Source organism: Miscanthus floridulus, chromosome 19, assembly GCF_019320115.1.
Source record: "Miscanthus floridulus cultivar M001 chromosome 19, ASM1932011v1, whole genome shotgun sequence".
NCBI classification, from domain to species: Eukaryota; Viridiplantae; Streptophyta; class Magnoliopsida; order Poales; family Poaceae; genus Miscanthus; species Miscanthus floridulus.
Window position 1 is genome coordinate 20,601,096 of NC_089598.1, and position 11,827 is coordinate 20,612,922.

At 39.8% G+C, this 11,827-nt stretch overlaps 1 long non-coding RNA gene across 1 annotated transcript; it reads left to right on the forward strand.

Moving 5' to 3' along the window:
* The first annotated feature begins 7,656 nt into the window (after positions 1-7,656).
* On the forward strand, positions 7,657-10,751 carry LOC136529142 (uncharacterized). Its single transcript, XR_010777212.1, has 4 exons — positions 7,657-8,060; positions 8,716-8,778; positions 9,100-9,507; positions 10,530-10,751. It is a non-coding gene; the product is annotated as an uncharacterized lncRNA (long non-coding RNA).
* The last annotated feature ends 1,076 nt before the right edge of the window (positions 10,752-11,827 follow it).

Below are 11,827 nucleotides of genomic sequence, written 5' to 3' on the forward strand. Positions count from 1 at the left end.
GATCGAACCTGAATGTCTCATTTAGTTAGGTATAGGTTACTTGGATGCATCTTACAAAGTTTAATAGATTCATGGTCTATTTTTATTATTTTGGGGTGCAGTTCCATTTTATTGTTTTTGTATTTTTGATGCTCCTATAAGAAAACTTACAAGATTCAGTTGCTTTATAGCTGGCTGCTTCCAGCACCTATTATTGTACATGTCAGTCTGTCTACCACAACTCTGAGTGCCTTCCACATTGAACTTCTGATGTGCAGGTATAGGTATATGTGCATTGGATGAATGATTACATTCTATGAACTTGTGATTCACATGTGCTCTATGCTCAGCACACTAATGCTTTTTGTACACTAGGATAAGACTTATTACAAAGAGATGAAATAAGCAGGTATAGTGAACTCAACTCCAGACCCACTTACCATGGTCCTTAGATTTCAATGTGACATTTTTAGATTATATGCGCCTTCTCTATTTATCATATGGAATATCTGCTGGTTTTGAAATTAACATTTTGCATTTTGGTTTATTCTAACTTCATATCAAAGGTTGTTTTGCATTTCAGTTTATTGTAATTTTACGCCTATCACTTTAACTAGACACCATGTATACTATATGACTCCCATACATTTCTTTATTTAATTAAACGCTATTTTTCTTTTCGCACTTACTTTGAGGTTTAAGGTCCCAGCGATCATCTTCCTGGTAGTTTTTGTCCTGCAAGCTACATGTTGTTGCTCAAAATACCAATTAAGTCCACCTTTACAGTGGTATAGGAAGTTAATCTAAGTGATTTTTTTGTTTCCTTGCAGCCTTGTGATCTGATTTCTTCAACTCAAGATTCCTAAAATTTCATGTTCATTTTCTTCAACTCGGCTTCCAAAACTTGGAGATTTATGACATTCCACATTAGGTGAATTGTACAGTCATGACAGTTGTAGTTTGCCAATGGTACCTACATTGCCACCGCTACAAATAAATAGATTGTACAATACACTTGATTATAAATTTTGTTTTCCTGATATATAAAACAATAAACTTGGCTTCAATGTATAATAGTTACTTAAAAAGGCTCTTGAAATGAGTTACCCTACTGTCTATGGTCACTTTTGCGACTACTGCTTATGATTGGCTATAACGCTTGGCATGTAATTCAAAACATCAGATTTATTGTGCTACCTAAGCTGAATCTCAGCTATTACACATTGATTACAGGTTAATCTTAATTACTGATTGATCGTGCCATTCTCCTTGATTGAATATTGCCTGTCATGTGATAGAGCAAACACGACAAAATAGGAGTAGAAAATTATTGTGCTATCCATATACACATTGCATGTTTGCATGCACCAGCATACATGGCAACGAGCAAAAGGAAAAAGATTTAACACAGAAGGAAAAAGAATTAAGACAAAAGAAAAGAGAGAGACTGCTATCAATCATCTGCTATAAATCCTCTGGCCTCGCCATAGCGCCCACCCTCGCTAGCTGAGCTCGCCCTCGCTAGCGGAGCTCGCCCTCGCTCGCACGACCTCTGCCCTCACGCCCTCCCTCGCGCACCGGCTGTGCTTCGCCATAGCGTGTCGCCATCGTCGTCGCCTGCCGCCATCGCCTTCGCCGTCTTGTTGTGCCCTCGAGGAGGACTGCGGACTGCATAAAAATACTTTCTGCTAATCCAAGCTGTGAACGCATCCAGGTGACCACCACCATCCCCTTTTCTGCTCTTTATTTACTTTCCTGCGCATCGACACAAGTAAGGCAACAAGGAAAATGATTATTTTCAATACTTGCTAATTGGAAGAGTGAAAAATACTCAAAACCGAACTGAACTGTCGCTATGCCAAACCGAAATGAACTGCTGCTATATAGCTACACATATATGAGCTGAAACACATGCATATATTTTTAATTGGCAAGAGCAAACAAGGATCAGTATAGAGATTAACTTAAAACTTAACAAGGTATACACATAATATGATGCAGTATCTATCAACAAGCAGCACCATTAAATATGATATAGAATTTGATGTTAAAATGTAACTGCTGTAAGAATAGTTGGGGAAAGCAATGTTCAGAACATAAACAAACATGGTTTCTAGCATAGTATTTTTTGCAAATTTGGTTCATTGCCCAGAATCCTTATAGGGCTGCAGCCTTGACAGTTACCATACAACATAGATAAAACTCTGAATTTTAATGCAGCCTATACTGCTAGAGTACATCAATATATGCAAATCTGAACTTGCATGCCAAAAAAATTGAACACAATAATTAGCAGCAAGCTAATGAACGCAGCAGAAAAAAGAAATATTATCAAACTCACTTGAATCGGCTATGGATGATACTAGCTACAAGCTATTTAAAGTAGCGCTTTCAGAGAACATCCAAATAACCGATTCCAGTTAGTAACTGAATTTTGGTTTCTCAGTTGCCGATATGGTTTCTGGGCAGCCCGCTATCCGCCTTCCCCCAAATCAGTTTGTTTCCCACGATGCAAGAAAGAAATAAAAAAATAGTAGAATGCGCGCGCCCTCCGCGCACGTGGATAAATAAAATATGGTTGTTATATAGACACATGCATAATATGGCTGTTATATAGAAACCTTTGAATTATTACTCTATATGTTATCCTACTAATTATTGTTCTTTTCTTTTTATTCTTTGGAATGCAGAATTAACGACAAAAGGCCAGGGGCTCAGGGTGTGACCTCAAATACATTCTTTACTGTGTGGTTAGATCATATACTGATTTATGTGAGACTTTCTTTACTATGTGGTTATTCATACACTGATTTATGTGATAGACTTATAATGAAGTACGTCTTTTAGGTCTCGATGGATAGTTCAGATGCAAAGATTTCGAAGAAAAATAGAGGCCCCTTAGAAGATATTGTACAAACAGAAAATTCCAATGAGCCTATGGATGATTCTAGATGGTTGCAAGAAAGCATGAGTATAGAAGTTACCCACGAAGCTCTACCAGTTGACCAGGGCTTTAGCACGACCCATGATGAAAAGGCCCTATCAACTTCTGGGGTAGATCCGACGGGAGAAAAAGGACTTTTGGAAATCATAATCGTACAAAATAAACCCAAAAAATCTATGTCTTCACCGGTTGCCCTAGAAGATATTGATATTTTCTTTTTGATGGATTAACCTAGAAAAACTGCTAACTATTGTTGTATACTTTAATTTAATCCTCTTTTTCAGATTATGTTTATACCAATACTGATAGAGCCATAATTGAATCTGTCAAAAAAATTCCATCTTCACCTAGGAATGAGGAGCTTGTGCTCATAGATGATGTTCTAGTGTCGAGAAACCACATGGAATGTCTTTTTCAGCCATATGTATACTTGTCTGACGAGGTAACAGATGCAAGTCATAATACTCAATCAAACATTGCCAACTTCAATGCTCTTTCTCTCTAATGGCGAAATGTATGCAGGTCATAGATGCTTATATTAAACTGCTGAAGGCTTATGAGGGTTTGAAAAAGAGGCCAAGAGGTACAATCTATCTTGAAACTGCGTGCTTAGTTGCAATCATGAAGCGGGATGGAAAAAAGGATGAGACCATTGAAGCCAATTACCCTAACCGTGGCACTTCACAACGTTTTGGTTTAGTTCAAAGGGTGCTAGCTTACTTGAAGCATGACATGGTAGCAATTTTTTTAAACGATCTATCGGTCTTTCATTATCAATTTTTTATGCCTGACAAAATGTTTATTATTTGATTTGATAGGTGTTCCTTTCAATAAATGTTACAAATACACATTGGTACCTTGCTGTTATAAACGTCGTCAAACGTGAGGTTCAGGTGCTAGACTCTTTGGGCGAGATGTTTGGATGTGTTGACCTTAATAAAATTATGGGTATTTCCTAACATAGCTATTTGTACATATTTTATATTTTAGAAATGCTGATTGATTCGTTCTTCTATGAACAAATAGCGAGCTGGATTGCGGAAACAGATAGATTTCATATTGGAGGAGACAGGCCCGAAAGAGCACAAATGGCTAGATGTTGAGGTTGATACCTGGCCGGTTAGGGAGATTTTCCGCAGGAAATTATTACAAACAGATGGGTACGTTAGAAATAATGGCGTGTCATATAAGTTGAATTTTATGTGTCTTTGCTTTTTTAATCTAATGTGAGTCTGAACCTCTATTAATGTTGTATGTAGTTTTTCATGTGGTTTATTCTTAATAAACTTTATGGAGTATTGGACTGGGAATGATTTGTCAGATGAGTTTAATCAGGTAAACTATGCGTCTTACCACAAGTTATGAGTGTGCACTAGCTGTGGGTTTTTAATTAATAATTAATTAGGTTTATACTATCATGCAGGATGATATGAAAGAATTTAGATTGAAGCTTGCGGTGATCTTGCTATTGTCAGAGTTAAACAAACGAAAGGTTGCTCCATATCTTGATAGGGATGAAAATATTGAAAGCCCAAGCGACTGTGCCATAATAGAGAATCCACAGATGGCTGATCAAGTGTCCACGAAAAAGAGAAAACATTATGAGGAGGTCGAATGCTTAGTGGTTCAAACGGGCACCCCTCAACACATACAAACTCAGAATAAATCCCCACAAGTCCATGCCAACCAAGACCCTGATGAGTTTTGGGCATTTGAGGCCATGAAAGACATGCCAATGAACAAGGAAGAGATGACTGAATTACTGTGTGATTACGTCATGGCAATTTAGGATGAAGCGACATTAAAGTAAGCTACATGCTTATTTTAATTACTTTATTTACTAACTAGGTAGCGTGTCCGTACGTCGCTATGGGATAACTAACAATTTATACTAAAAACACACGGATCGCACGATAAGATAACAATACTGTTAAATTAAATACCAACGTTAAAGTGACATTTAATCCAAAAAGCAAAGTTTATGAATTTAACACAGTCATGGAGTGCACGGCGTCACAGGCTCACAAACTCTAGAGCTTCTAGAGATTGGGTCGAATCCAACCTAGAGCCTCAGAACCCTACATCTTTTCCAAGACGGGCTTCACTTCGGATGCGCCGGTAGCAATATCAACGATCTCCAGTCGATGGACCAAGTCGTATGGATCCCCATACAATGGCTCAGATATGTAGATTTTGTTCTCCTTGTACTTGGATACACTTGTTCCACTGAAGCTTTTATTGAAATGTTTAGACACGAACAATGTCTGATCACCGATGTCCTTCACCCTGGACCACTCCGGTGTACGGTCGTGGATGTTGCACTTATAGATCACGCTGCTGTAGGTGAAGCTCTGTGTCTCGTGCAACGTGCTCACCATGGCACCCACAATATGCAGCTCACCGTTTAATTCTAGGTAGCTGCAGTGGCAGAGCCCCGTAGGTGGCGACAACGATGGCAGCAGCGTCGCGGTTGGAGTAGCACCGGCGGCGTTGCTGCTGCAGACAGAGATTTCTCCAGTGCAGTCGATCGCCAAGAACTTGTCTTGACAGTGGACGATGGACCCCACAGAGAACTTTAGTTTGGTGTGGAGCAGCGTCCATGCGCTGTCGACTTCAACCCGGCAGAACACGACCTCCGTGGAGCACCCAAGCATGGCCATGGCCACGCACTCGTGGCTGGCGGCGTCAGGCGGCGCCGAGAGCACGATCTCACGAAAGAACATGTCTCTCATGTCTTCTAGCTTGATGGCTCTGCCTGCGGCATCCGTGTCCCTATAGCCATTGGTGGGATGGAGGACCCACCGGCCGTGGACCCTGGACACGTGTTCCGATGAGGACGCCGCCGCAACGTGTTCGCCTGCTGGCGAGAGCTCAATGCGGGGGGCACGAGCACCGACGAATGGATTCAGCAGCGTCACGAACGCTGCCTCGTCCATGAGTGCCAGCCACCCACACGAGGAGCCACACGCCACCTTGCCGCGCACGTTGGGCAACGTCTTGGACAAGACTTTCTTCTCCGGGACGCAGTAGAAGCCAACGTGGTCCAAGTCGGGGTCAAACGGGAGTAGCAGGAACGGCCCGAAGGTTGCGAACGAGACGGCGGCGCACCATGGGGAGCAAGTGATCGAAAGGATGCCGCGTCGTGGCCTGACGCGAGATGCTGCCCGATGGACTCGAGGAGATCCTTTGGCAGGATGGATCTCCAGTCAGAGAGAGGTAGGGACCTTCTCTTGGGATTGGGAGGCTGAGCCATAGAAGATAGATGACATCAACTATGGTTCACGCAAGAAACAACAAGCGAGGGTGATGGAACATGTGAGCGTGAAACCAAATGCAAAGAGGGGAAGTAATTAAATGTAGATAGATTTGGCAAGGTTCTCAGAAATGCAAAAATGTTCCTTTTATCTTAATTCTCTTTCCTTCTGTGTTAATTTTCTTTCCTTTTGCTCGTTGCCATGTATGCTAGTGCATGCAAACATACAATGTGTATATGGATAGCACAATAATTTTCTATTTTCTATTTTGCCGTGATTCCTCTATCACATGACAGACAATATTCAATCAGGGAGAATGGCACGATCAATCAGTAATTAAGATGTCGTGGGATCACAGGCGTGGGCAGACGGATGAACCAAAACAAATGTCGCACAAAAAAATATCCACACTTTGTTCTTTTTAGTTGTAGGAGATAGGTGTTCAAATCTAAAACTAAAATCTAAAGTGTGCCATTGATCACTTTCTTTATGCCCAGTTAAGGATCTCAGGTGGCTAACTAAGTACTAACATGAGGTTTTTATTTTCGTTGTCCACACGACATGTTATTGTATGGATGTCATTCACTTGAGTGGTAATGTATGGATCAAACACCTCTACGTCCAGATAAGATGATGAGTGGCATGACCACAAGATGTGAGCGTGCGGTCTAAAGGGGAGAGTTAACTTTGATACTAAAGTATATGTATGTTCTATACATATACAGATGTATTTAATTATGTGATAGCTTTGATACGGCTATATATGCATATTTCTATGTATATATAGGGCATATTTACTTTCGGGTAGCTTTGATACGGAAGTATATATATAATGGGTATCTTAATCTACAGTATATGTCTGCGTGGAATAGACCAAAAGTCACACATATTTATACGGTGAGTATAACACTTTGTTTTAAGTTTTTGTGGAAGATTTTTCAAGAGACGCGGTATTACCCATGCGACAAGTACTAATATTGACATATATACTCGAGCATGTGTACAGGATGGTATGGAGATACGACAGAACTTATTCGTGGATTTATTGGCGCACGAAAGAAATGAATATCGGAGATTTCTTCTTGTCGATATAAAACATTATCTTAGGCGCATCACGGAAATGTCTATAAAGTAGAGTTTGTAAGCCTGTGGCGCCGCGCTCTCCGTGACAGTTAATTTTACAAACTTTGCTTTTTGGATTAACTGTAACTTTAACGTTGATATTTAATTTTATAGTATTATTATTTTATTGTGCGATTCATGTGTTTTTAGTATAAAAGTTTAGTTGTTCCGTAGCAATGCACGGGTATACTACCTAGTAAATAATAAAAGTACGAAACAATATACACATTCGCCTGGTATTTTGGCCTGCATTATTTGGTTCACAGAAAGCCAGAGTTTAGCGGTGCTCAGCAAAATTTGGCTCCACCAATACAAACCGACGCCAATTTCGAGCCAAATAGTGGGCGCGCTCTACCGCCCTCTCTCCTATTCGGTTGTTCGCGTACTGCCTTTTCCCCAATTCCCCAACGCCCAACCGTGACCCAATCCCTGGCGCGCGACCGGCTCCTGTTCGAGGCGGAGGCGGCGGCGGCGGCCGGCGGGCGAGGCGACATGCGGCTGTGGCGCAGCGGCCGTCGGCAAGCGCGCGACTGCGCATGCGCGAGGTGCTTTGGCCATTAGTTTGGGCGGCGCCGCGGGCCGCGGGCCGCGGCGGCAGTCGGCTGGCTTTGGCGCGGGGCCGCCAGTGGCTGATGCGGTGCGCCGGCGCAATGGCGTGGCTGCCGGCTGCAGTCTGCAGCTGCGGGCAGCGGGCAGCCACCGTCACCTGTCAGCCGGAGTGCAGAACGGTGCTGATTGCACGGAGGTCTACAGATCTACAGGTCTGCAGTAGCTAGTCACAGCTTACGTTACTAACGTGGTGATTCCGTGATTATATCTAATTTACTCTTGATTTAATTTTAGGTGTCAAACATGAATTGTATGTTCAGTGGAATTAATTATGCTAAAAAGTAACATTTTGGTTCTTTCTTTCTTTTTATTTCTATCATAGGGATGTATAGGGGCTCTAGATGGCACTCATATCACAGATTCACAGCATATGTGCTAGCTAAAATGGTGATAGATATTGTTTTTCCGTTTATCTTTCTGTCTTTTGACTGTCAATTCTTTTTAACACCGTAGAGGTTGTTGGTTCTTGATTTGAGCTGAAGCTTGTCAACTCAAGATATCAATGTTAATCAGCTTGTTAGTTGTTAGTGATGGGCTAAGGGTATACATTAAAAAGTGCTGTTACTTTAAGTAAAATGAAGCAAATTGTTCACATTATTTTTCAAAGAACAATAACTTAATGATGTCTGAATAATTGTATTTATAGAGTTCTTTTTTACTTTTGTAGAAGAAGTTTCTTCTCTATGATGATAATTAGTTCCACTTTGAGTTCATATATGTATATTACTTTTGTATAAGAAGTTTCTTCTCTATGATGATAATTAGTTCCACTTTGAGTTCATGTATATATATTTTGGTCCCTTGCAGTAATTGATGGATGGATTGTGTTGGTCGCTGGAGTTCAGGAAGAAGCTCAAGAAAATTTGGGAGGTGAAAAACCTGCATTTGAATTTGGACCTTTTACTTTTCTGCTCAACATGTAGATGCAAATCATTTCTCATTGTTAGTTTTGTAGTACGGATGGGATATCTGATTTTTTTTTTTAATTTAGCATCAATTGGTTAGCTTCCTTGGAATAAAACTGATGTCGACTTAAATATTATTGACTTCCATAACCTGCAGATAATAGCTGGAATAAACAAATATTTTGGCGTCTGGTCAAGGGGCAAACGTTGTTTAAATACTACGGTCTTTTTCCCCCACATTTTCTCAAGCATTGGTTTTTTTACTTTTACCACTTTCTCTATACAGGGGTATGCTTTGATTGAATACGAGAAGTTTGAAGAAGCTTGAGCTGAAATAAAAGAACTAGATGGAGCTGAGCTTTATAAACAAATAATGAGTGCTAATCAGGCATTTGAGTCTGTCTTGCTTGATTGAGTCGCTGTTGATACCACATGCCAAATTTTTCATTTGATTGTCGATTATTGCTCGCTGCTGGATTGCGTCAAGGCGTTGACGCCATGGTCTCCTAGACCATGATCGCTGCACTCTGTGTGGCTAGGGAGTGGATACCATCGACCATTTATTGTTGGTTCTTGTAATTTATTTCACCTTCACAGATTCATCTATTGCTAAGCATCGATGAACAAGATAAAACATTACCAAAGGCAGTTGAAAGCGGTGATACTTGTCTTGCTGAAGGTGGATGTAGAGAAGGTAAATGTACTCTGTCCCCTTTAAGAAATTGATGTTTCCAGTTAAGTTACATTTGTAAGTAAAACATGATTGTATTTTTAACTTTACATGCCGTGCTTAGGTAGCTTTGATATTTTATTATTAACTTTACATGCTCAGCTTAGGTAGGTTTGGTCTCTCCTATCGCGCATATTGCTCGTCCATCCTCATTATGGTTATTAAGTTTACTTCCTTACAATTGTGTGGATGAATATATATGCAATAGTCAGAAACTCTCTTCTGCTGAAGGGGTGAATCACAATCCTTCCTGTATAGATGCAGCATCAGCTATCTTGTGTTCACCCCCCTGTATAAGATGAAACCTGAATTTGTTGCTTGGCCTTCTATGGATCCATGTATATTAGATTTAGATCCTGAGGGTACCATTAATTTTTTGTGTGGAATTCAGTGAACCTTCTTTGTTTGTGTATTGGTGATAATAGTGAGTTCACCAATGAAGTTAGTAGTTCACTAATGTGTGCTTGCAGCCACTTTGTATTCTGGTAACAACCACCATTAGTGCTCTGTTCTAGTAACAACCACTCTGTTTCTTTTCTAATTATGCATATGTGTAATAGCAAAAATGTTCATGGTTTGTCTAGAATGTTTTGATATCTGTGAGCTCAGCCTCCTTAACAAATATGGTTGTCAGTGTGGTTGCAAATAATTGAGATTTTTATGGCTCGCTCCTTGATTTTGGAAGATATAAGAGATGTTTGTTCATCTCCTGACATAGGCCAAAGGGTGTGAGCTTCAATCACTATTCTATTAGTATTCAAAGTTCATGATTGGCATCAGTCTTAATTGAAATAGTTTGCATAATAACTTCTAAATTATTAATGTTTATGTGGTATGATCTTTATAATGAATTGGTGGATCTATTATACTCCCACAAGAAAGCCTGTTTTTTAAGATTCTTTTAAAAACAATCATGTTCAGAAGAGATTATTTCACTGGTTATTATCCATATTTGGTTATTTTAAGCTCATTAGTGCATCTTGCAGGTTTTAGAAGGCATTATAGCCATACTGATGCTGCTGAGGCAACCACCGCTTCAGCATCCCATGCCTGGAGTGATGGTTTGCATGTTTGAGATGTATGATTGGACATGTTAATGTAGTGATTTTTGGCTTTTGATGCCTCTTGTTCATTGAAAATGCTTATACCATGCAAAAAACATTGTATTGCAAGGACAAGTCTTGCTTGTTCATTGAAATTTGCTTATAAAATTTAAATTTGTTTCCAAAATGAAATTTAGGTTATATAAAAGTTTGGATAATTTGAACGATAGAAACTTTCATGTCTAATCATAAAATCCTTTAATTAGTGGGTTGCATATTAACTAAGACTGGAAAATGAAGCGCTATTTTGTCCTTTTGTAGCTGCATAATTGAATGACAACAATGTTTTTTTAGTCTGAAGAAAAAATAAGAGTAAAAGTGGGGTAGTTAGTACGGACATATATGCCTATCTATTGGTGCTTTGTTTTTTGTTTCTCTGAAGTTGGCCTTCGGTGTTGTATTACTACTAGTTTTATTTATAAACGTTTTAGTATGACTTTATGATGTACATAGCGTTGCATAGTATTAAATATTTTGGTCACAACTTATTACAACGAACACAATAGCAACACAAAAAAACCAGTGGTAATAGTAACATGATGAGTGTGGCGCTGGCGCTAGCTGCACATGTGATTGACCAGATCAATGGAAAGAGCCATTGCGCTCTGTCGCTTCTTCCATGTCGTCTAGGGTGTGGGGTGCGTGTTGTGTTAGAGAAAGATCTATTGATGGAAAGAGCCATGCACATCTCTAACCAACATGATGCTCATGTACGCTGTTGGGTCCTAGACAAAGAAAGGCCCACCAAATACATTAGTCTATAGCAACACAAAAACATGGTAATAGTAACTTGATATTGTGTTCATTTAGGATTGTAGTTGTAATAAGTACCTAAAAATTACAACGCCACAAAAGATTATTACAACCCAAAAAACCGTGGCAATAGGAACACGCTATTGCATGCATTCAGAGTTTTTGTTGCAATAACCACCTAGCAATTGTAACACTACAGAAGATTATTGCAACGCAAAACAACCATGGCAATAGTTACAAGCAAAAGCAATCAAATTCAATATAGTTGCAATAACACCAAATAATTACAATGAAAATCAATACTAATGCAACTCTAAAGCGCCATGGTAATAATGCCAACTAATTGCAACACAATTCTAAAATGGTTGTAGTAGCACACGCCTGTTGCAACGACAAACCACACATATTGCAACACATTTAGTCCATTG